A 23,757-nucleotide genomic window follows, 5' to 3' on the forward strand; every position below is an offset into this window, starting at 1 on the left:
CCCACACATTCAGTCAGACATGTCTGAGGGAAAAAGTGCTAAGGAAATAATAATATAGGAAGTAAGCATGAGCATTCACACTGGCTCTTCAAAACAGGACAGTGTGCAAGGACCTTTGATGTGCAAATGCCTAGAACTTCTGCTGTTTTCTTGGTTTCAGTTTTGGTGGCTTTTGGGGAGGTTTCTTGGCACAGATTAGGGTTTTGGGGATTTTTAGAGGGTTTTGGTTTGGTTTGTTTTTTTTTTAATAAGCCTATTGAACATAACCACAAGCAAGTTCTGGTAAGATCCCAGTTTACAACATGCTAAATTAGAGTTGCTGAACAGAAACTCAGTATCTGACTTTGCTACCATTCCTACACATTTCATATCTATATGTAATAGTATCTAAAGTAAAAATATACAATCTAAGTTTAGAAGAAAACAAGCAATTTCCAATAAGTGACAGATTTTCAGCTTAAATTTTCCATACGTTTGCCTATTTCTTATTTCCTGGCTACACCGTGCTTTTTTATGCCTTGGAGAAGGGAAAGGCTACAATTATGGTACAGATTACATTCTTAGCTGTACCTACAAGTACGAAGGTCATGCAGATAATTGCAGAGGCTTATAAGTCACAGGAAAGGCATGAGAAATTTTGCTGCTATTTGTCTGGATATGAAATTGCTTCCACTAACTGTTTAGAAAATCAGCTATACCCTACCAATAACAAAGCCTAATCCACAAACTACTCGAAAGCTTTTCTCAGCAAAGAATTTGTGAAAATCCATTTAGTTACTGCTCCTCTACATTAGATTAGAAGAGGAGGGTTATCAGAGCCTGGGTGCAGCACAGGGCAGGAGCCTCTGACGCAACACACACAGCTTCCTCCACGACATGGGGAGCTCTGACAACATGCTCACACAAAATACTGGAAAGACAGAGACATATTTTGGCAAAATGAAAAAAAAAAAAAAAAGAAAAGAAAAAAAAAGAAAAAAAAAAAAAAAAAGCCAGTATGTCTGTAGTGAACCTGGAGTAAAGCATCTCCCCTTTGAAATATCCCAAACAGCTATAGTTGATTTTACAATGTTTTTATCTTTCTTCACCTCTGAGCCTTCCTCACTCTGAATCTTGTTTGTCTTGTTTTACAACTTCCCTTTTCACTTGTGAGGTGCCTCTACAAGCTCAGGCTGTGACCAAAGGCCCATATCAGATGATTCACTGCACAACTAGTCATACATTCAGGTTCAGACTTGGAAAATTGATTTGTCCTGATAGCAGTGAAGTCTTTGAACAGTGGAGTCTGAATAGTGGAGAATAAAAGAGATTTTGCCCATTTCAGTGATAAATGCACAACAGAGAAGATGGGTAAGAACCATAATCAGAGTGGAGATTGAAGCTACAAAGGGATCGTAGATCTCAGGATCTGCTGAATCAGTAGATTCAGCTTATATAAGGTGTGCAGAGATGGATCTCAGGCTGTCACTGCATTTGTCTTTCAGCCAAAGGGATATTCTACCTCTTGCAAACTCTCTTGTTGCTCTGAGGTCTCTACTCAATATATGTTTCTGCATTTCCTAATTAAGCTCTTGTCTAAACAGACGTGTAAATTATAAGCACGTTTTTATGCCTTCACAGTAAGTTGTTTACCCATAATGCCAGGTGAAGCAAATTTTGAGTGCCATTAGCCCTGTCAGCATTTCAGTAGTCATCTAAATGGAGTGTGTTGCCTAACAAAGGCGTGTTTGCAGTGCAAACAGTAGAACAAACACCCTCAAAACAGTGCAAAATTCTAGTATCTGTTCTTGCCCTTGACGTACTTGCAACACAAGGTCTGACTCAGCTTGTATTTAGTTTACTAAAGCTTAGCAATTACATCTTATTGCAATATTGTAAAAGCCAGTAATAATTCAATTGTAAAACTGAAGAATACTCTTATGTCTGATTCTTAGCAAAATACTACAGTTTCCTAACTGATCTTATTTTTGATATGTGGTACTACCATGACAATTGAGTTTACACTCTAATCCCACAGTCAAACAATTACAAGACTCCCTGCCCTCATTTTAAACTATCCTTTGATTTAAGCCTTGAGTTGAGTGGAAAACATGACAACAATATACCTCAAAACTCCAAAGGCTGAATAAAAAGTAGAAGAAAGAAGACAGCACTATTGCATTTTAATCATGCATCTTAATCCATTTTCATGATTTTGTGTAGCTGATTTGTGATTTATAATACTATAAGCACATAAACTTTTTTGAAACTCCCATGCCTCACAGGGTTTAGACAGTTATGGCTGAGTCCAAGGCTGATACTGCAACTGCACATGAAAAACAGTAGAAGTATTTTCAATCAGTGTTAGGAATGCATATGGGTGGCTGTATCAGCTGTCTAGCATACCTTCACAGCTTCTTTCAAGAAGTGGACACTATTAAGGAGTGATTTAGCTTATCCTGAAGTAGGCATAAAAACAGGAGAGGTGAACAGTGCCCTTGAACTGCCTGTTTCTTGCCACTGACCAAAAAGTGAATCCATGAACCTGAAGATATACGAGATGGATTCTACACTGGAGATTCCTCAATGGGACAGCATCTCTATTTCACAGCAGGCACTTTTTGCTCTTAAAGTGCTCTAAAGGAAGAGCATGTATCTTTTGGTTATAGAACTTCTTTGTTCTGTAAAAATTATGCAAAAAGTGGGAGGAAAAGATGACAGGAAATGAGGATCTGGTCTCACTTATGTTGCACTGTGGGCATCTGTGCAGTTTTGCCATGAGATGGATATGCCCTGACCCAAAGCTGTGTAGCTGCCATAGCAAGGTGTGTAGCCCAAAGATACAAGTCTGTTCTTTCAGAGGCACAGACTGATTAAAGTAGAGCAGTTCTCTGACCCCAGCCCCACCCCAGGTGCAGCTCAGAACAAGCTATAATCCACCCAGAAAACTATGTGGTGTGACCTCTCTCTGCCAAATACTGCTGCTGACTACCTTCCTTTCTTTTCCTCTGTTCTGCCTCACCCTGAACTGTACAATGATGAGCAGAGTTGTGCCTCAGAACAGGATCTGAAGCCTCTCCATTTCCTATGGGCTACGAGAATTAAAGGGCTCCTGTTAGTGTGCCACTGGGAACAGACTTCATGCCTGTTAGGGCTTTTACTTCCATTTTTAATTAAAAGGTGCTTGTAACCATTAGCAATATAAACAGTTATTTCACGATGACTATGAACATCTGCACTCTAGCCAAGAGATATACAAACTCTTTATATAAAAGATATAGCCCAAATTGAGTTGCTGAACAACCAGCTCACAAGAGGCATGGGGCTGATCATCAAAACAAACCTGGATTTCCAGGACATGTCCATGCACAAAGGAGCAGGCAGATCCTATTGTCTGCCTTGTCAGCCTCAGCTCTGGGCTGGGAAATGTATAGCTGGGTTACCCTGATGCTGTCCTCTCCTCAGAGGCTGAGAGAAAGGCAGTGTGGATGTATAATATCGCTCATATAATATATTATGTAATTATGTAATATAATACAATCATATATTATTTATTATCATATCATATAACATATCCCTCATACCAAAAGAGGCCCTCAGAGATCACAGCCATTTCTGTGGACCAGGTGAGTTTGTTGGCCATAAAGATGTTGGTCAGAGGTGTGTCATACCTTCCCTCTGACCAAACTTTTCACATTAACCATGTACAACCTGTCCCCAGTGAGAGAGTTTAAATGGAGATATGTCTTCACAAAAAGTTCCTATTCTGATAAAAGCTTCACCAGAAAATCCCATCCAGCTCTGTGCTAAACTACCCAGGCACTCCATGGCCTGGCGCCAACAACACTCATATGTTCCTGTTTTAGCAAGGCCCAGTGTCTCCAACACTCTCACTTCCCCTAAAGTAACAACTCTTCCAGAAAACAAACCTCAAGCAGCTTGTGATCCACTCTGCCTTCCAAAGGGCACAGCCTTCTCTTCCCATACACCACTGGTTTTCTTCTGAGTCTTTAATCTGAAAACTCTCTGAAATACATATCTTTAAGCTTTGAGTGATACTTGGCTATTATTAAAGTAAGTCCTTAAGTATGAATAAACTTGCATACCTAATCCACATATTTCTCTTCACACCCTCCCTGCCTCTACAGATATTCTGGTTTACTGCTGCTTTACATAATTTAGCTTATTTTTGTACTTGACCAACTAATCTCTTCTTTCATGACAGAGCTTTTGTCAGGGATATCCTACTTCCCAGCACCTGTTCAGGATTCATTTAAATTGTATGTCTCCAAATTTAAAATCTTTTGGTGGTTTCAAATTTAATTAATCACAGATTAAATGATAATCAGTGTCAGTAAAGGCCTCACTATCTAGCCTGTAGACATAGTACATTATTAGTAATTATATTATTACAACTAACTTTGTAAAAAAAAAAAAAAAGCTTGCTGAAGAACCCATATTGAAAAGTTTTCTTGTAGATTTGTACTATATAAGCAGGATTCCGTGTATGGGAGCTGTGACTTACATAAGGGGTGGTATTTTTGACCCTTGTCATTTTCAGCATATCTTGAAAATGTCTGTGACTTTAAGTACAGATTGCTGTGAAGAAAGATGCCTTAAAAATGCAGAGAACAGCCTGTGTCAATGAAAAATCAAAAGGTTTCACATGCATTTTTAGAATATTGTCTTCTTTTTCAAGCGGGGGGAGTTGATCTAGGAGGGTTTTTCCTGAAGGAGACATGCATATTTCATATTCAGATCTAAACACCAGGAAATCGTTCTAATTTTGTTTATGCCTATGTAAATCAAAATAAATTTGTAAGGCAAGTCACTGTGAGTGCAAATTTGAAATAATATATCTAACCATTCTCCTGCCATATTTTTTTCTGAGGAAAAAGAATAAACCTGTTAGAGAAATGTGATACTTTCTGAATTTTCCCTGCTGCCCTCCACCCATGGGTGGGAAGTATCCCAAATGATATGAGGCCCAGAGAGGTATACAGTCATTTTGTGATCCAAAACCAGATACTTACCAGTTAGAAAATGAGAACCAGGTCATTCTGTTGTTGTTTTATAGACATGAGTTATGTAACTATAGTTATATTGTTCCCTATAAGGATGCATTCTTAATGCTTTATATGAAAATTCTACATAATACAAGCAGGCAGGTCAATGTGGTCACTAGTTATGTTTAGAATTAGTATACAGCAAGTCCATAATGCCTGCCATGAAATTTTGCTTGAAAAATGCAGATTTGATATTTATTTTGACAAGTGTATTTCTCCTATTTCAGGATAATATGACACTCAATCCCTTCTTTCAATGAGGCATACCTCTGTTTGGCAAAATAAGTAAAAACTAAACACATTAAAAAATGAAAAACTAATATAAGTAAATAAGCTTTAGCTTTCAACATTATTAATTCCTTAAGTTTCATTTGAGATAAAACATCCATGCTCTGAAAGTTGAATGGAAGCTTCTTTATTTTTCTATAGTTGCTGTAGACAAAGTGATGCTATTAAAATAACACAGCACAGCAAGTGAGCTAAAGGCTTCACAACCCCCTGGAACTCAGAGATCCTCTGGGAGTATTCTACCAGATGTGTATGGTCTATTCACAGTCCAGAGAGGAGTTTCCATCAACCCTCATCTGCTCACTGACCTTCACAATCCCACTGACATTAAACTCAGCTTCTCTGCAGCACTTTGTGGGCACAGGGGTCTTTTCTGCTTCAAATAGTTGTATTGCTTTTTCGGTTTAATCCCCTCACACACAAAACTCTCATTTCTACCCCTGAGTGCTGTTTTTTACAAAACTTGAATATGAAAATTCTGTCATTTGCAGACTATAAGCATTTGCTGAAAAAACTCTTATTTCAATTTCCATTCATCTTTGTCCCGCAAGTGCTATTCATTTATCCCCTCTATACATAAAAAGACTCTTTTCTTTCCAAATGTTTTTTCTGTAGCTGAAAGGACAGGAAGAGAGCTGAAGAGTATTACTGAAAACTTTATAGTAACTACCAAACAGCAGAGTTAGAAACTTTACCTACTGGCAATGATCCAGAATTATAACTTGCACATGTGCAATTTACATTTGCACTAAAAACTAATTTCCTTCTGAAGCCATTGAAGAAAGATGCTGTAAAGAGCCTGTTCCTCCTCAGAAAAGCTAAGGAGCCCATGCTGAGGGACCGTTGGCCTCCCAAGCCTGTAATCAGAGCTGAAAGTGGTGAACTTTCCTTTCAGAGGAATCTCAGAACCATCCAGCGCTAAGCTTCAAATGTTAACCACTACTGTAAAAATAGTTCCTCTTTTTTTCATCTTTCACATATTATCTGGGATTACCTCCCTCTGATCAGACAAACATGTGGAACTGGGATAGTCTTGGCTGTTGCATAAAGATGAGTCTCCTCAGTGCTACCAGAGATGTCCAAGACCTTACTTTTCTGAGATAGAAAGAAAAAAATATACATGCTGGAATAATCCTGGGGCTTTTGTAGCTGTAGAAATTCTTAGAGACCAGCTCAGGGTTTTGTAGGTGATGATGTGCTTCCTCACTTGCTCTCTGGCCCCCTTGACTCATTCTCTGACAACCACTACGATACCACAAGGGAGGAACATCTGAAGACATGCCTTTTATTGATGCCATCCATGAAGGATTCCAAAGCTCTGAATAGAGTCAGTCTTAGAGCTGACTCTGAAAATTTAAGATCTCCTCTGCAAGGACAGGCAAGAAAATCTTTAGGGAACTACTCGGCTTCAGAGTATAATTCCTGGGTGAATAGCTGGAATGGCAGAGACCTCTATCAGTTATAAATCTGATGGAAAAACTCAAGACAAAATTCAGGTAATATGCTCCTTATTTTATGTTATCTGAGTTACTATGAGAACTACTTGTCCCTTCAAAGGTATTTGGCCAAAGCCAAATCTTGAGCAACCATGTTTATATTCATGGCATGAGCCAGAGGAACACACAGGAAGTGTGAACTAAAATAAAAGCAAATGATGAAATTCTTGTTTTAATTTAAAATAGAATCTTTTTTATAGGTAACATTTAAAACAGAGGTGACAATACCAAAAGGAAAGGGACAAAACTTCACAACGAAAAGTAAAACAGGATAATTTTCATGTCATGCCTCCTTGGAACACAGTTGCTGCAGTTAAGATAATAAAAGACACTTTTCCATCAAGCTTAAGTCTAGGCTTTGTATCTTCTCTTTGCTAAACCATTTACTCTCTCAAAGTGAAGAATTTCTTCCTTTGTCATGTCCTAGATGAGGTTAACAAGCACACACACTTTATACACTTCGTTAATCCTTCTGATGATTCATGCACATGGGGGTCAGACTCTAATCCAAGTCAGACCGCTAAAAATACTTGACCTCCAGATGTCTGTGCTGACTGCTGTAGCTAGAACAGAGGTTGGGCACATTTTCTTTCTTTTCATAGCACTGCAGTAGAAATCAATCAGATTCAAACTATTCTTACAAAAGACATACTTAACAGTGTCTGATGATACCTAAAAAAATTACTTTTACGCAAGGATTTTGATTATGCAGGGATTTTGATTTTAGTTTTAGTTCAAAATCTGGTATCAAAGATATTTTACTTTTGAAAGAGTCATTGGTTACTAAAAATAGGGCATAACCACAGTGTTACACACAATAAGCTTGTTGATAAAGATGTCAGCCATAGTGCAAGCATCCTTCAGGGCACACACTGCTGGGTGCACAGGACTGTGCTCCATGGTGCCCAAGATCTCTAGAATGGGAGTCAGGGAAATACTACCACCAGACAAAAATGTTACAAGAGATAACCATGATTTGAATCACTATTTAACTATGCTTGGATTTAGATCCATTCTTATGTTTTGAGTTGCACAATTCTTCATGACTCAAATTTAATAACAGATCTGAAAAGCTTTTTCTCCTGTCCTTTCACCCAGTCACACAGAAATCATGTCTGTTTGCATCCGAGTTGCTGTGTTAGTTGATTTAGTCTTACCCATGGACTACTCCAAATTTTTTCTGTGACAGCCACCCAGAACACCCTGTCATGAGGATATTTCTTTTCCATACTTTTTAAATATGATCCCTTTCATTTACTCTTAAAAGTTAGTTTTCTAACCTGAAGATGATCCATTCTTAGTATATAAAACAGGTGAGATAGTTTTTTGTTGGCAAGAATATATTTATTTTTAGATAAATTCTTTAGACTGAATTTAAAGGGCTATCTCAGATTATATGTCAAATTTAAGAAGCTAGTATTAAAGAAAATAGGTATGACCCTAAAAGATTTCTATCTGTGCAAGAATTTAAATGTTGTGCATTACACAAATCATACCATAAACCAAAATCGACTGGCTTTACTCAGAGATAAGACGTATAGCTATTCAGCTATAGGTATATATAAGATATAGCTATAAAATACATAGTTTAAAGATAAGATATATTCCACTCTGTTGGGTTACTTAGAAAATACTTACTCATCCCAGGAAGTCTGTTAATCATATATAAAAAGATCATATTTTTATCTGGTATAAACGGGAATAACTTCACTGATTTTAAAATTCATCTTAGTAGCAGAAGAAACATACCACAGGCCATTAACTTCTAAAAATATTGAAAAGGAGTTCATCATATATGAATAGATGTAGGAAGTTTAATATATTTCACAACAATCTGTCTGATGTATTTCCTCATAAAGCCTGTCAACAATGGCAAAAAAAGAAAAAAATCATGATGGTCAGAAGTTCTTCTCTCAAGCCATCTGCATTGCAGTTTCAATAGAAGTTGTTGTTAAATGTGGTGGATTATACTTCACTTGAAGCACTTAAATTAAATCAGAATACCTTTCTGAAAATATGTGCTTTAGATCAAAGAGAGGCATTGAGCCTGGAGCAAAAATGAATAAGTAGGTTTCTATGGGCTGTATTACATTAAATTTCAGGATAGATGATCTTAATGCTCTTTCCTCACTTGAACATAAGAATCCAGTCTCATTTAGCTAGAGTGTACTTCACTGCCATAACAACAATGATTTCATGAACTATAAAAATATAATTTTTAATTTAAGAAATTGGCGTTTGAGCTCAGGGAGTACTCTCTAGTACAAAGTGTTCTCTTGTTAGTGCAGATATTTTATATTCTTTTTTATTATCTTCCATTTTAGCAGTTTGTTTTCTTCACTTCCTCTGCTCCCACTCTTATTCTCATTAGGAACATTCTTCTAACTTCCATTCTAAAACTTGCATGTGGCCAGTTTACCTTTATATACCTGATTTCTGTCTTTTCTTACAACTACGTCTTTTAGCCTAAATAGTTATTTTCTTTCTGTAACACCTTTATGAACTGAAAAACTGTTTTGTCCAAAAGATGCAACATTCTCCTAGTTTCTCCTCACAAGATGCCAAGCCTTACGCCGTCTCTGCATCACTTTCATTTGAATTCATCTTTTCTGAATAAGGGAAGCCCCATGAAGGATATGGAATTCCAGATGCGGTCTGAAAAACTGCAATAGCCATCCCTCTTTCTACATGTCATTGCTCTCCTGACCACAGCAATAGTGCTGGTAAATAATATGCCCAAGGTCCCACCCTCAGATTTTACCAGATTAGTTTCTGATTAATGTCACAAGGTTTTTTATTGTGTCCAAGATAAATACTTGACTTTATATTTTGCAGAAATTCATCCCATTCTAATTGTCAAGGCCTCAGGCCATTCAGCTTTTTCTCTCTATCTTGATTGTTCATGTCTTGATCATCTCTCAACCCTTCATGTCATTATAATTTCCCATTGGGTTCTCCCATTCTCCACACTACAGGAAAAATATTAAAAAATAAAGATTCCAAGTTTGCTTCTTTGCTGCTTCTGCTCTGTTCCTCTATAAACTAATTTCCTTCAATGACAGCATCTTCCCTTTCAGCACTATATGATTGCATCTCTATTTTAGGCATCACCTTACCCACCACAAAATTCTTCTGTTGATCTTGATTTTCACTGGTTTAATAGACATTCCCCTGGCATCCCATCACATGCTTTATAGAGACGGGATAGAAAAGATCTCTTGCATTTTTCATTTATTCTGCAACTTATCTGGAAGAATGGCTTTGAGATTGCCTTGTTCAGTAGGTACCTTCAAATTCTGAAACATTTCATCTACCATATATTCAAATATACATCTTCACTCCTGCACCAGTTGATTGTACAGTCTACTGGTCATTTCTTGGAGCTCTGTTATGCTTAATGCATGTAATCAGATATACATTCTGTAATCAGATACATCCTAAATTAATAATATGAAGTGTCTCCCCTAACTAGCTCGACTTATTCTATAGGTCTTTGGATTTCTTCTCCTAGTAGTCTCCTAGTCACTATTGTCTCCTCTGAGTAGTCCCTCCATTTAAAGACAAAAATAAATCTCTTTTTTTTTAAGAAAAAGAAAAAAAAAAGAGCTATATAAAATTAGCATTTCACTACTTTTTACTTGTTCCTGCAATAACTCATTTTTGATTACTGGAATGTAACATCTGGCTGTGATCTCTCAGCATCAAACTAGACTTTCATAACCAACTATTGTGTTTCCAGGCAATGTGACTCCCAGATTATGACAACATACCAATACAGACAAAATGTGTTTATGAGCCTTCAACTGCAGTGGAGGATGTGAAATCATTGGACTGAGTTCTTAACCACATTAGGCTTGTTTGGGCGTCACTGCAGATTTCATGAGAAAACTTAAAGGCAGTTAAAGAGCAATCCCAGTGTACTTGGTGCACAGGACATTTGCCAAATTGGTATAACTACTTTGGCTCCAGCTCTGGTTACAGAAAGTCTTTTGGGGCATGGCCGAGCAATACCGACCCTGACTGCTGCACTCAAAGCAAGCTTTTGCAATCCTGACACTTCTCCAGACCAAGCACTCGGCTCCAGCATCAGGAGTAGGGGAGAGAGCAGGGCAGAGTCGATGACAGGGGAATACTGGGGAAATCAGGGGAAGGAAGAATATTGTGGGCTACTTAGGGCAAGGGAAATCAAGAGAGATGGGGGCTGTACAAGGGCTGTGTTACACAGTAAACTATGAGCAGAGAATGGGGACAGACAAATTAAACACAGCTTTAGATACACATTCACACCCCTCTCCTTGTGAATCATGCAACAAGAAGTGAAAGAAACCCTAATTTGAAACTACACCCAGCCTTTCACCTCCTTTATTCTGTTAAGAGATAATTTTTGTAGATAACAATATCTAGTATGTGAAACTCATGTAGTGTTGGCACCTTCACTCACATATACCTTGCACATTATGTACTAACACACCTTAAGGGATGATAAGAACCTGTGTGTAATGATGTTGGTGCCTGGCATATTACTAATTACTAATATTACTAATATTGATAACTACTAAATTACTAATATTGCTAATTAAAATACTGTGTGTACTGTAATGCATACAGTTGCTGAAGAAACAGGAAGGAAAAGGTACAAGGCAGTAAAAAAAAACGCTCTTTTACTAAACTCTCTTTTTCCAGGGTATGCTCAGTTTCTTTACTAGGGGGAAATTGATACTGCATTTTTTAGCAAATTTTAGTAAGATAGAATTGTTCCATAAATTGTAAACTAAACATAACTTTTTCATAATGCATTGCACATTTTCATTGGTTTCTTGGAGGGTTTTGTCTGTTGAATATATCTTATTCTTCATTGTGTAAATAGCATCATTTTACTTGTGTTTTTTCGTTACTTCAGACTTTGGCCCTGAAAATGTCCTGGACTCGTGCTGTGTCAGAGCCCTGCTTAACTGCTTAACTCCCATTGACCAGCTCTGTATGCAGAGCTTCGCTTGGAAAGGTTCATTGACACCTGGGCAGTTTGGGCAGCCAGGTACAATAAGCCCTGCATATTTCTCAGAACTGCACAAAGACTGACCCTAACCACAAAAAGAAAATAAAAGAAAAGGGGAAAAAAAAGCAGCAAATAATTTATATAGTAAGTATTTGCATTCATAAGCAAGGAAACAAACGTTATAGGTTAAGAATGCCCCAAAAGATTTGGTCAAGTAAATAGTTTTCTGTTAAAATAAACTACAGTAAGACAACAACAACAACAAACCAACAACAACAAAAAAAAAAAACCAAGACCTCTCTGTATTTTGAGATCTTAATCAATGTTTACTTAGCTTTTATTGTCTCCACTCTTATGACAAAATTAATGTGCCAATGTTAATTAGATGTGCTTAACAACACATGAAAGTAACCCCAGGCAGAATTGGGAAAAAAGGTCCACTTTTTACTTAGCGAAACATCTGTGGTGAGAAGAATTTTATTGAAAACCTTAGCACTGCAAAATCACACACACAAATAAGCTGTAGTCTGTAAAAATCACAACCATTCATAAAATGTAGTACACAAGGTTGTTAGAAAGAGCTAAGAGAAAGACCTTTCTATTCCAAAACAAATTTGCAAAGTCAAAAATTAAACAAAGAGTGGTGGAAGGTAAGAGAAATCAGAACAGAAAGCATTAATTATTTTGTGAAGGACAAAAAATGTCATAAAAGAAGGGAAATGAGAAGCAGCATTTTGCCAGGAAAGCCGTCATTTGAGTTTTTAGAAGCAGTTGTTCATAGAAATTGGCAGGGAAGGGATTTCCACGTCCATAACTTCAAGTCAGAGGTGAATGGAGTTTTAGCCTTATACTTCTGAGAAAATATTTGTAAAGAAACTAGAAAGATACACATCCAGGGCCAAAATGTGATGAGGAAAAACATATGAGAAAATATAAATCAACTTCTTAGGAAAAAACAGAAAATAACTGAACTCCTCCTTCTCAGGTAGTGCTGTATCTTAGACCCAAATAGCAGGAACATAAATTGGTAGTTGTCACTGTTATATTTGTTTAAATGCCAGCCACAAATGCCTCACAGAATATATGTGCAAATATAGCTTGTAGCTGAGGTTTTCTCAAAAGGTGAAAACATTATTTACTAATTGATAAGAAAAGAAATGCAGCAGAATACCAATGCAAAACCTGGATGCTGTGAGATAGCTGGCAGTATGATGGATGGATACAGCAGAAACTAAATAATGCCCTGTTTATTTATGCAAAATATTCTCAAATATTCATAACCCATCCATCTACAACAGGGACTAATGTGCACTAAGGTGGGAGCAGTCTTGGAAGGTATCTGTTTAATAGCCTTACCCCTCACTGAATTCTATCCTTCAGTCTGAAAGTTTAAAAGAAAGTGAAGCAAAGGAAGCTCATTTTTTTAATGAAGAAGCAACACATCTAAGCATCTACAGAAGTGGGCAGCCATCTACTAACACTGTGGAAGTAGGTGGTTTCTTGTTTTCTTCTTTGAATGCCCTTTTGGTTGTCTTGCAAAAATGCTGGGCATCTAACCTCATTGGGATGGATGAAGTTCCTTCCTCTACAGGAGTGGGGGCAGCTACCACCACGAGGTCAAGGTGAAAAAACCTCAGGGAAAAAACATTTTCTTATCTATGTGAGAGCTATTCTCTTAATGCATATGTTCAGATTGGGTTGCCTAAAAGCACCTCAGAGCATCCTTACTACTGTAGCAGGTTATTTCCAGCTGTTTCCTGATGTGTGACTGATCAGGTCATCGAACCAGAGCTGTGCGTGAGGCTGAGCCCTGCTCCCGGCTCGCAGTACTGCGGAGGGGCAGAAGATGGCAGGAGGAAGCCCTGAACTGGCCTCCCACCGGTCCAGGTGGGAAAGCCCTGCCCCGAGCTACTCAGCAGAGAACAGAACAGCCACGTCTGACCTCCATGTGAGGATGGCTTTGCATCTTGGCATTTTAAGAGTGTTTTCTTTGCCTTTGTATATTATCCTTCAGCAGCAGATGAAAGGAACAGGAAAACCTGCATTATCAATTAATGGCTTAAGGGCTGGTGCAATCAGCAGGATTTTTGGGTTTTTGATCATGGGGCAAGCAGAAAACCAAGTGAGAACATAAAACACTTAATCCAGTAATAGACTGTGTGTGAATTTCTCTTTTCATCCAGTTATTTCACTCTGCTTTTGTAGCAATTGCTGAGATCAGAATCTGGTCTTTTATGGCAACCTTTGGAGAATTATGTTCCAAAGAAAAACAGTCCTCTGAAATCTCAAAAACTGATGAAACACCAGACTGGGATCTCTTGCACAGCTTATTTTGTATGTTTTAGCCAAGTACTTTTTTCAATGAGACCTTAATGGACTCTTTTCTTGCAAGGGCTCATTTGTGAACTGGTTCAAACACCCCATCAGAGAGAATACTAGCACAGGGCCAGTGCCAGTCCTGCTTGCCTTCATTCAGTGTTAAGCAACCTGTCAAAGGCACTATTCCTGCCTTTAGAGTGAAAATTCAGTGAAAACATAAAACCCTTTCATACACAAGGAACTTTAAAGGGGAGTTACTGGATTTTGATGAAGCTGCAAAGATGAAGACAGAAACATTATTTGATCCTTGAACATCAGTTGCTTTCTTTCCAGTCTCCTCACTTGATCAAATACCTTAAAATGAGAGTCATCAGCTAAACTAATCTGTTCTGGAACAGATCCTACAGCAATGTCCAAGTGAGCAATGACCACAGATAAATCTCCAAAGGCAGCTGTAGGTCACAGACTTATTTCAGAGACGATTGACTAGGAAACTCACATTCACCTGCTTCTCTGATCTTTTCTTCTTCCCCACTTCAATCTACCTGGAAAGCCCAGTACTCTGAATGATTCATTGCCATCACTGTTTTTCTGGCAAGCTCTTCTTTTCACCCTTTTTGCCCCACATATGGAGAGAGCAAGGAGCAAGGGACGTTTACTGGCTGCTTCTTACGGTGTGCTGCTGCCTGCAGCACCCCAGGGTGATGGCAAGTACAGGCAGCTTCTGCCCCCAGGGCTCTTCATGGAGCTCTGCATCACTGCAAACGGACCCATGCTCATAACAGCAGCAAGAATTGAAAACAGAAGTGTTCAAACTTAGCAGCACTTACACCACATGCTTTACACAATGGGATTGGTGTTAACCCACCCAACTGCACAGTCTGTGACAAAGCCCACTGCTTTTTTTTAATTCATTTTGTTCAAGAAGGAGCAGCAAGTGGCTACTTACACTTTTAGAGGAACTGAATTTTTTAATATGTCTGTCCTCCCTCACAGGTCCAGTTGACTATAACAGGAGCTGCATTGCCTTGGTGCCCTCTCCAAGGCCAGCCTAAGCACAGCACCATGCTTTTTAATGTGTTTGTCCTCCCTCACAGGTCCAGTTGACTATAACAGGAGCTGCATTGCCTAGGTGCCCTCTCCAAGGCCAGCCTAAGCACAGCACCATGAAGCAGCATTCCCCTGGTCTGCCCACACAGCATTCTGCCTACTGATTCTCTTGTCCTTGCTCTCACTGCTCTGATAGAGTGTGGTACAAATTCAAGTTGTTTGGGTTGTTAAATAAGACCAGCTGTGCTAATTTTATCTCCACTCAAAACAAAGCAAAACAAACACACACAGAAAGGGTTTGACAAGGTGAAAGAGAAGAAGGAAATCAATAGGGAAATAAATAATAGGTTTTGAGCTTCTAAGAGGGTATTAATGCAGATTAAAGAGCAAACAAAAACTCTGAAGCAAGCTGACGGTGTCCTTTTAAGTGAACATATGTGGGTTTATGCATTCACATATGCCCTACAGGTGTACTTGCCAGCTATCCAACCAGACTGTATAAAAAGTATGCATGATTTCCCTTATCTACCTCAACCCACCAGACATGTTTGCTATAAAAGAAGCTGAACAAGTTTTGTCTCTTCCTAATAAAAACTCTTAGTAATTATTTCAGGTACACAAAGACTTGCCTCTTTTCTTTTTCTCTTAAGCCGAAAACGTTGGTAAGATGTTCTGTTTGTCAGTCTCAGCACTCCAGCCATCACTCTGATTTTTAGACATTGTCAAGAATTTTTTTTGTAGGAAAAAATAGTTACTACTATCTCTTCAAATAGTTTCTGTGAAGTTTCTCAGAAAAAAACTGTGCAAATGTTGTTGGTACTCTTTGGTGGAGTTAAAACCTGGGGTAAAGTGGCCATGTAACCAATGCACAGCCTGTTGTAGAAGTGAAAAAAACATAACAAAATTTAGCAAATTATGCATTTAGTAAGCAAATACTTGGTGATGCCCATGACTTTTCCAGCTGCCTAAACAACAGGAGGAGTTAAGGAGGCAGAAAGATTTCTTTAAAGATCTTAGCTCTATCCCATTTATAGGTGCCTGTCTCCTAAAATTTACCTCTGCAAATCTCGCTCTCTTCCTCTATGTAATTCTCATGCTAACAGTTCACTTCACATCTCTGACAATCATTAATGTCTAAAACTAAATCTGTGATCAATTTTTTCACTGTCCTTAACCTCATACTTCCTTCAGCCCATGATCAGGGAAAATTTTAGGTTCTCCTCCCTCTTTCAGTCACTGTATGAGCCAAGTCAATTTGTCTCCTTGTCCCAGATTGAGAAGCAAGAGATATTCCATTTCCCATCTGTATGGCAGTTGTCTTCTGTTAAGTGAGCAGTTTTCCTTATCTCTTTCATAACCAATTCTCCCTCCAGGGAGACATCTGCTGATAATGGGCAGAAGGAGGAGCCAAGCATTCCTAACTGGATATAATCTGGGTTTTGGGGATATCAGAGGCAGCCTTTCCACTGGTTCCCAAGAGGAACAGCTGGGGTTTTCCACTGGACCTTCAGAGGAAGACTACACCCTTCTACAGGATCACTGCTCTGACAGAGCCACATCTGACACTCCAGGAGGGCTGCAGCCACTCCAATTAGGACTGTTATCAACACGCTGGCCAAAGGGATGTCAGGTTGTATTCTGACTCTGACAGTGATTTTTATTTTGTATCATTGCTTGCATTTTATTTCTTTTCCTTTTTCCTAATAAATTGTATTTCTGACTTGGAGTCTCTCACTGGTTTTGCTTTCAAACCAGAATACTCCTCTTACATAATAGTTCACAGATTCATCCTTTCTTGAAGCAGTCAGCTAAGGCTCGTAGCAGCATCGCATCTTTTTGCCTTTTGTCTGTAATAATCTGGTCTCCAGCCATGTTTCAGCACTACTGCTGCTTTCACTTCCTTCTAAAATAGCAGTCTTAGAACCCTGTTCCCAGCTCATTGCTTTGGCTGCATCACCATTCTCCTTGTGTCCTTGCAGTGGTTTTGCATTTTTGAACACAAGAAACTTACCTTTGCTTTTAAGATCCTTCACACTTAGTCTCACCCTATCTGTCAAATATATTAGCCTACCAAACTGTCAGCTTCTGCCTGTGATCTGACAAAGATGACAGCCTTGACCACCACTTCTGATTCTTCCTTAGTCCCCCCTATGCTTTCATCTGCCCATCACCTGCAAAAGGAATAGTACTATGGAAAATACTTAATTTCACCTCCCCTGCAAGCTTCTCCATCTGGGGACAACAAATAAACTCCATAACTCCCTTCCTGCACTGGTACAGCAAATGCAAGGCCGGGATTTCAACATACCTGCTAAATCCTATTCAACTTGTACTTCTCGTATACTTTCACCTAACTCGCAGTGAGCTCATCCACCATGACGAATGTTCAGAAGAGTTGTAGCTTTTGCTACCTGCCTCTGACCTGCACATCACATGGGAGCCCTTGCTACTTTTAAAAGTGTTAGCAGTGACTAATCCCTCTTTGGCATTGTTAATAAGGAATCCAAGTCATCCTATTTTTGTAAGGATAAGGGGCCATGTCCATGAAAGGTATTTGGTGCCTACCCTAATGTTTACATGCCTAACCTGTGGAAATCAGTAATAAATTTTATAGGGACTTTATAGAAACTAGGCAGTCTCCGCCCTCCAACTCTGCAGATACGTTTTTGAGGCCTCAAGCCCCAAATGGCTGCAGCAAAGAGTGTGGGTGGTTAGCTCTTCCTAGACTGAACTACAGTGCAAGGGGCTCCCTATCACTGCAACTCTTCTCAGCAAGGGAAGCTCACTTTCCAGGTCAGTGCTGCTTCATCCATTTTGTCTGTCTTACATATATTGTCTTTGCCTGCTCATCTCTTCCCCGGCCAGTTAGTGAACACAAGCCCTAGATAATGGCAGTATCTTATAGCCATAGCAGTATTCCTGCCTACACCACTGACATGCTGGCCAGCTGCAGCTCAGATTTTCACTCATAAGGTCTTCCTCCTTTGGCCTAAATATGAGCTAGGAAAGTACAGCTTCATGCCCTCTGCATATGAGCTTTTTCATCATGGTTGCTCAGCTGCCACATCAAGACCTGCCTTCAAGGTAATGACCTGGTCACAGACTCTAGCATTGCAACAATTAATTTTACTGAACAAAGGTGTTTATTCTCAGCTATCATTATTATTCTGCTTACTTAGGTCTTGGGAACCTCTTTGGGCTATTGACTTGATGCACTTTGGGAGAGGTTATGGCATTGGACTGCTCAGGACTTTGAGACAGCTAAAATGGATATTAATGACTGCACTCATTGTTACATAATTGCATAATATCAGGAGGTTGTTCCATTCAAGTAATTTTGGCCACCTCCCCTTCTTTCAAAGAAGCCAAAATCTTGTACCTGGACTGTGCTGCCTAACAAAACTGTGCTCTTTCTGAACATTTTTCATTTGCTGCTTCTACTACTATGAATTCTTGGTAATGAACCTTAGTATAACATGAGTTATGATATATGGAGTCACATGACAGAGTTTGGAAGAGGTTTTAACTTTATTAACTCTTAGCCACCAAAGTGGAATGGTGTTATATTTGGATGTTTTATTCTTTTGATGTTTCTAGCAATCCCACTGAAACACTGTTCAGTCAGTCATAAAACGTTATAGATGGTTAAAATTTTTGTTTATTCCAGCTCTGAGGGAGATGTAGGTTATACTATTTTAGACGTTACTAACTTTTACTCCTTAATAACCAACAAAACTCAGGTCCAAATTAAGTTCCAGAGATTTAGTTTTGAGGTCAATTTTGCCAGTCAACAGCCTGGAAAATAAAATTTTATTCCAAAGAAATAATATTAATTTCTATTTAATCTCATCTCCCTGGGTGTGGAAAATGGACCAAAAGTGAAATAGAAAGGAATCCTTGTGTTGTTCTCAATTCCCTATAGCAGGAGGTGCTTTTGAGTCTAAAACACTAAGCTGAATTCACTTACTTCACTTTCCATTTCATAGGGCCTTGTACCCCGATTGCTCACTTTGAACACACACAAGTTTACTCTGGACCCATTTTGGAAGAACTAAGTCCCTGAAAATCAAAACCTTTGAAATTTCTGGATTACAAGTATTGTTCAAATAAATGTATAAACTGTCATGGCAAAAAGGTCTATCCCATGCCTTGTGGGTTCTTTGGACAACCCCAACAAGGTTCTTCATTCCAACAAAGGTTTTGCAGCAGAATGTCCTGACGAGGAAAATTTGACCTCAACAAAGGGATCCATCATAAAACAGTGAATTTAATCATTGTGACTTCTCTCGCATTATGCTGTATATATTTGCCCTTTTTGCACCCTATCCATAATTATATGTCAGTTTATTTGCTTCTGTTCTGGTATACTGGCTTCCATATCTGTCACAGGACAGCACTTTCACATAACCTTCAGCCTGTGAACTGCCTCAGCAGACTTTAGCTTGTGTATAATTGTAAAGAATCAGGATATTCAAATACTGAAATGCTGGGAAATATTCAGACAGAAGTAACTGGTAATTTTCTTCAGGCTCCTGCTCCCTTGGTACAAGTGTTTCAGGGTAGTTATTTTTAGGTGCTGTCTGCATGTAAAACTGAGAAGTGCCAGTGATTTCCCGTGCTAAATTATCCTCCTGGTCAGTGTGCACCTTTCCTGTTTCAGGTTTCAGTGACGACTAAGATCATAGAGAAATCTTCAGCTACTTGGAGGTCAAAAAGATCTCAGTTGGAATGTCTAATATTTAGCATGTTCTGTTGATGCTACATTTCTCTGTAGAAAGCTTTTTAAAGCTTTGCACAGTAAATGAGAGATTTACACACTGTCTGTAACTCACCCGTTTCAAAGGATCTGCTTCTCAGTTCAAGAGCTGCATGTTTTTCCTTTTTTGTAGGATTACTTTAGAACAAACACATTGTGTTATGATTGGTAATTAAATCAATAAATCTCTGAAACAATTCACAGCTTTTTGATTTATTTCAATGGTCAGTACAACATCTTGTGCTCACATTGAGCTCTTTGAAAATTATATATGGCTATGTTGACAAGTTAATTTTTTCCATTCCATCTCTTTCTCACTTCCTAATGAGACTGAAGACTGCATATAGCTCAACTATTTTTTCATAATGTACTTTCTGGAGTACTTAGCGCTTATGTTTCATATCAACTTTTATTTTGAGTAATGAATTAGCACTTCAACCCCGAAATCCCTCTCACAAGAACTTGAATGTACATGTATTTTCCCAAGTATCACAAATAACACATCTAAATGTGCACACAATATAAATGTGCACTCATCAAGGAGGGGAAGGAAGGTCTATAAAAACATTTGGATCTTCATTTCAGGCAGGCATGCTGAAGTTTGGATGTTTGTTCAAAGTCTATCCAAATGTATCTGAATCTTTTGGCTTTGGAAATCAATCGGAAATCTTTCAAGGTCAAACTTTCTCATGAGATTACCTCTAATACCTCTTCAGCTTCAGTCAGGCCAGTAAAAATACCACAAAATTCTCTCTTGTCCCCTTTTTCTCCCAGCTGAAAATGGAAAAGATGAGGAATGTGAAAATTAAACAATTAATCAAATTTTTTCCAACCCTCGGGAAAAGGCTTGGTTCAGTTCAAGTTTGGTGGTTTTTTTTTTTAAGGTTTCAGGTTTGCTCTTGTTTTATGCAAACTTTTTCAGAGAACCCAAGTCTGTATGTGAATTGCATTAATTCTCATGGTCAGAACTGCTCCTGTTAGCTTTAATGACTTAATAACTGCTCCACAGTCTTTCATGTAAGGATAAACCCCTACCTTTACTAGGGGTTTCTATCCTTACATGCAACCACATTGCCAGTTTTTTCCCCACTTCCTGATATTATGGGCTACTATAGAGCTTTTTCTCAACAGCTCTCCTGAAACATAAGGAAAACACTGATGTATAAATCTATTTTAACTGTGCAGAGGTGTAGTGAAACCTATACATCATAAACATTATACTGGGCTAATGTGGAATTTAATGTGAAACAGACACACTGTTCAGGGATGTTGTACATCAATGTACCATACATGTTTTTGACCCAGTGATGATTTTCTGAAACACTATCTTCTGCTGAGAAGGAATTCCAGGAACACTTTTGCTTTGATCCTGATACTGCAAAGATCTTCTTCAGAACTGGTGAGTTCCTGAAGTTCTTTTCAGTTTCTAAAGCCTATATCTCATGCAGATTAGGAGTAGTTTTTGATAATTCATCAAACAAAATGTCTTAGGATGACTGTGAGCTGTTACCTCAAAGTTGCATGTAAACAAACCATACTATAAAAAATAATATAACACATATTATTAACATGTAAATATAATTTTCTCTAGGAACTGTGGAAATTTTTGAATAGCTGCTGGTTGTCACAGAATAATGGCAGCATCAAAGAAAATGGTTCCAGGTGGGAATTCTTTGCTCCTCTTCATTCTTCTTTACACTGGTAAGTGAAATGTCAAGGAAGCTATTCCAAAATTAAGTTTGTGCCAAAATGCTCTGCAGTGAAAATAGAATAAACATGCTTTTTTTGACCACTTCACAAGAAAGGAAGTTAAAACCATGAAATTACACAAATTTTATTATTGGATTGTTTGTTTTTCTCTGTAAAAAAGTTCATGATACAATAGATGAAAGGTCTGTAATAATTAAGAAAAAATAATACAGTTGCAAGTATAAATTTGGATTTTCTCTTTGTTTCAACAAGTGTGAGAATGCCAAACTTGCACTTCTGAAGGTGTCTATGCTGAAATATGCAAAATATAGTTACTCTTCTTTTAGGTTTTAATGACATTTGTTCATTTTCCCACTAGGACTGAAAATTATAAAGAGTTGCATATTTTCCAGTTCTCTTGCTTTATTCTGAATACTACTGTTAGTTTGGTCTGGAGCTTGATGATTAAGTTCTTTTTAAGTCCTCACACACTGTAAAAAAGAAAGAAATAAAAAGGATTTATCCCAACCAGAAGCCTTCACTTTTCCAAGGGGTCTGTTGAATAGAAGGTGTTTCAGACACTCATGATGCAATTAAAATTACTCATTGTACTGAAGTCAATAGCTGGCATGAGGTGAATAACTTTACTGGGATTAATCCCCATTGCATTTCAATTCAGCTCCCAAATTTCAGCTGTACTGAATTATTCCTAGTTAGACAAAGGAATAAAGTTATGGGGGAAAAAAATGGAGGGATAATATTATTTCAGCAGTCCTGAGAAATGTCCATCAGTTGTTTTAAAAGGTACATACATTGTTTTAAAAGGTATATTCAACATTTTCAAAGGCTTGAGTTTATTTCTTAATGCTGTTCTTACTTGTCTTCACCATTTTCCCTCTGTTCCCAAATTACCACTAACAGGCAATATTGAGTTAGACTGCAGTTCACGTCAGAAAGACCAATGTGACCTCATTCCACACTAACATTTGTGCTTGCCGTGAAAACCAGTTCAAGTGTACTCCTTAGTGTTCCAAGTTTAACCGGGTGGATTTGAGATATTTTGGACTACATTTATACTAGTAGAATAATTACAGTTGGGATATCAGTTTGAACATTTTCCCAAGATGGTCTGTTAAATGTAATTGTTATACTTCCTAGTTTTGACATGAGACAATTAATACTCTCACAAATAATGCAAGGGGGTTAGCACAGGGCAGAGACTTTTCCCAGGAGGAGTATAGACAAGGTTGTCCTGTTCTGAGAAGAAAACATTTTTAGAAGTCACAAAGTTTGCTTATCCCTGAGAGTGACATCTGTCTCATTTTCTCTACTATAGGGGTCTGCTGTCCATATGCAGGGGAGGGAGCCCATGTGCCTGCTCAGGATGCAGTGGTCAGTGTAGCTAAAGAGGAAACTTAAGTGAGTTGCCATGAAGAGAGCAAAATCTTGAACTGCGTTCTCTACCAGAAAAGACCAAGATGCATCTGAATTGGACATGTTTGGAAGAGTAGTGGCAGGTCCTCTACATGTCAGTTATTTGAAAAATGATCTAAGTATCTTTCCTTGTGCCCAAGAACACAAATTCAATCATAGCAGATTAAGCTTGAACTGATGGAAATGGGATTTCTTGCATATGAAAAAGAAATCTGATACTACTTTTATACATAAAACTAAAGAGTATCTATATAGAGGAGAATGAAATTACATAAGAGAAGCAAGAAGCTGAATTCCTCATGGGACTATTTTTTTTATCCTGAAGACTGGCATAACATCTCTGTTATATTGTGTTAAACAGCTATAAAATTCTTCTTCCACTAGTTTGTGCATTCCTTGGCCACAATAAATAGTTCTTTTTCTCTTTTTATTATTTTTCTTTAAGAGAATTTAATGATTATGAGTGGTTCCAGATTTGTAGCATTGGAAAAGGAAGATTTCAGCTTTATGGAAGGTAAGCCAGTGGGTAGCAAAAATGCAAATATATTCATGATGCACTTCCACTTTTTGCTTCACAAGGAAAACTAGTCTCTGGGGCATTCTGTTTTTCACACTTCATGAAGAGCTTCTACTGTGCCCTAAATACACCTTTCTATGTGTATAAGCATGTGACAGAGGGGAAGG

At 38.2% G+C, this 23,757-nt stretch overlaps 1 long non-coding RNA gene across 1 annotated transcript in view; it reads left to right on the plus strand.

Moving 5' to 3' along the window:
* Window positions 1-23,504, plus strand: part of LOC146763475 (uncharacterized) — a 33,892-nt gene extending 10,388 nt beyond the window's left edge. Inside the window, exons 2-3 of the long non-coding RNA XR_014952218.1 lie at window positions 21,542-21,651; window positions 22,976-23,504. This is a non-coding gene — a long non-coding RNA (uncharacterized LOC146763475). The remainder of the gene's footprint in view (window positions 1-21,541; window positions 21,652-22,975) is intronic.
* Window positions 23,505-23,757: the final 253 nt, after the last annotated feature.

This window comes from Lonchura striata, chromosome 1A, assembly GCF_050655825.1.
Source record: "Lonchura striata isolate lonStrDom1 chromosome 1A, ASM5065582v1, whole genome shotgun sequence".
Lineage (NCBI taxonomy): Eukaryota > Metazoa > Chordata > Aves > Passeriformes > Estrildidae > Lonchura > Lonchura striata.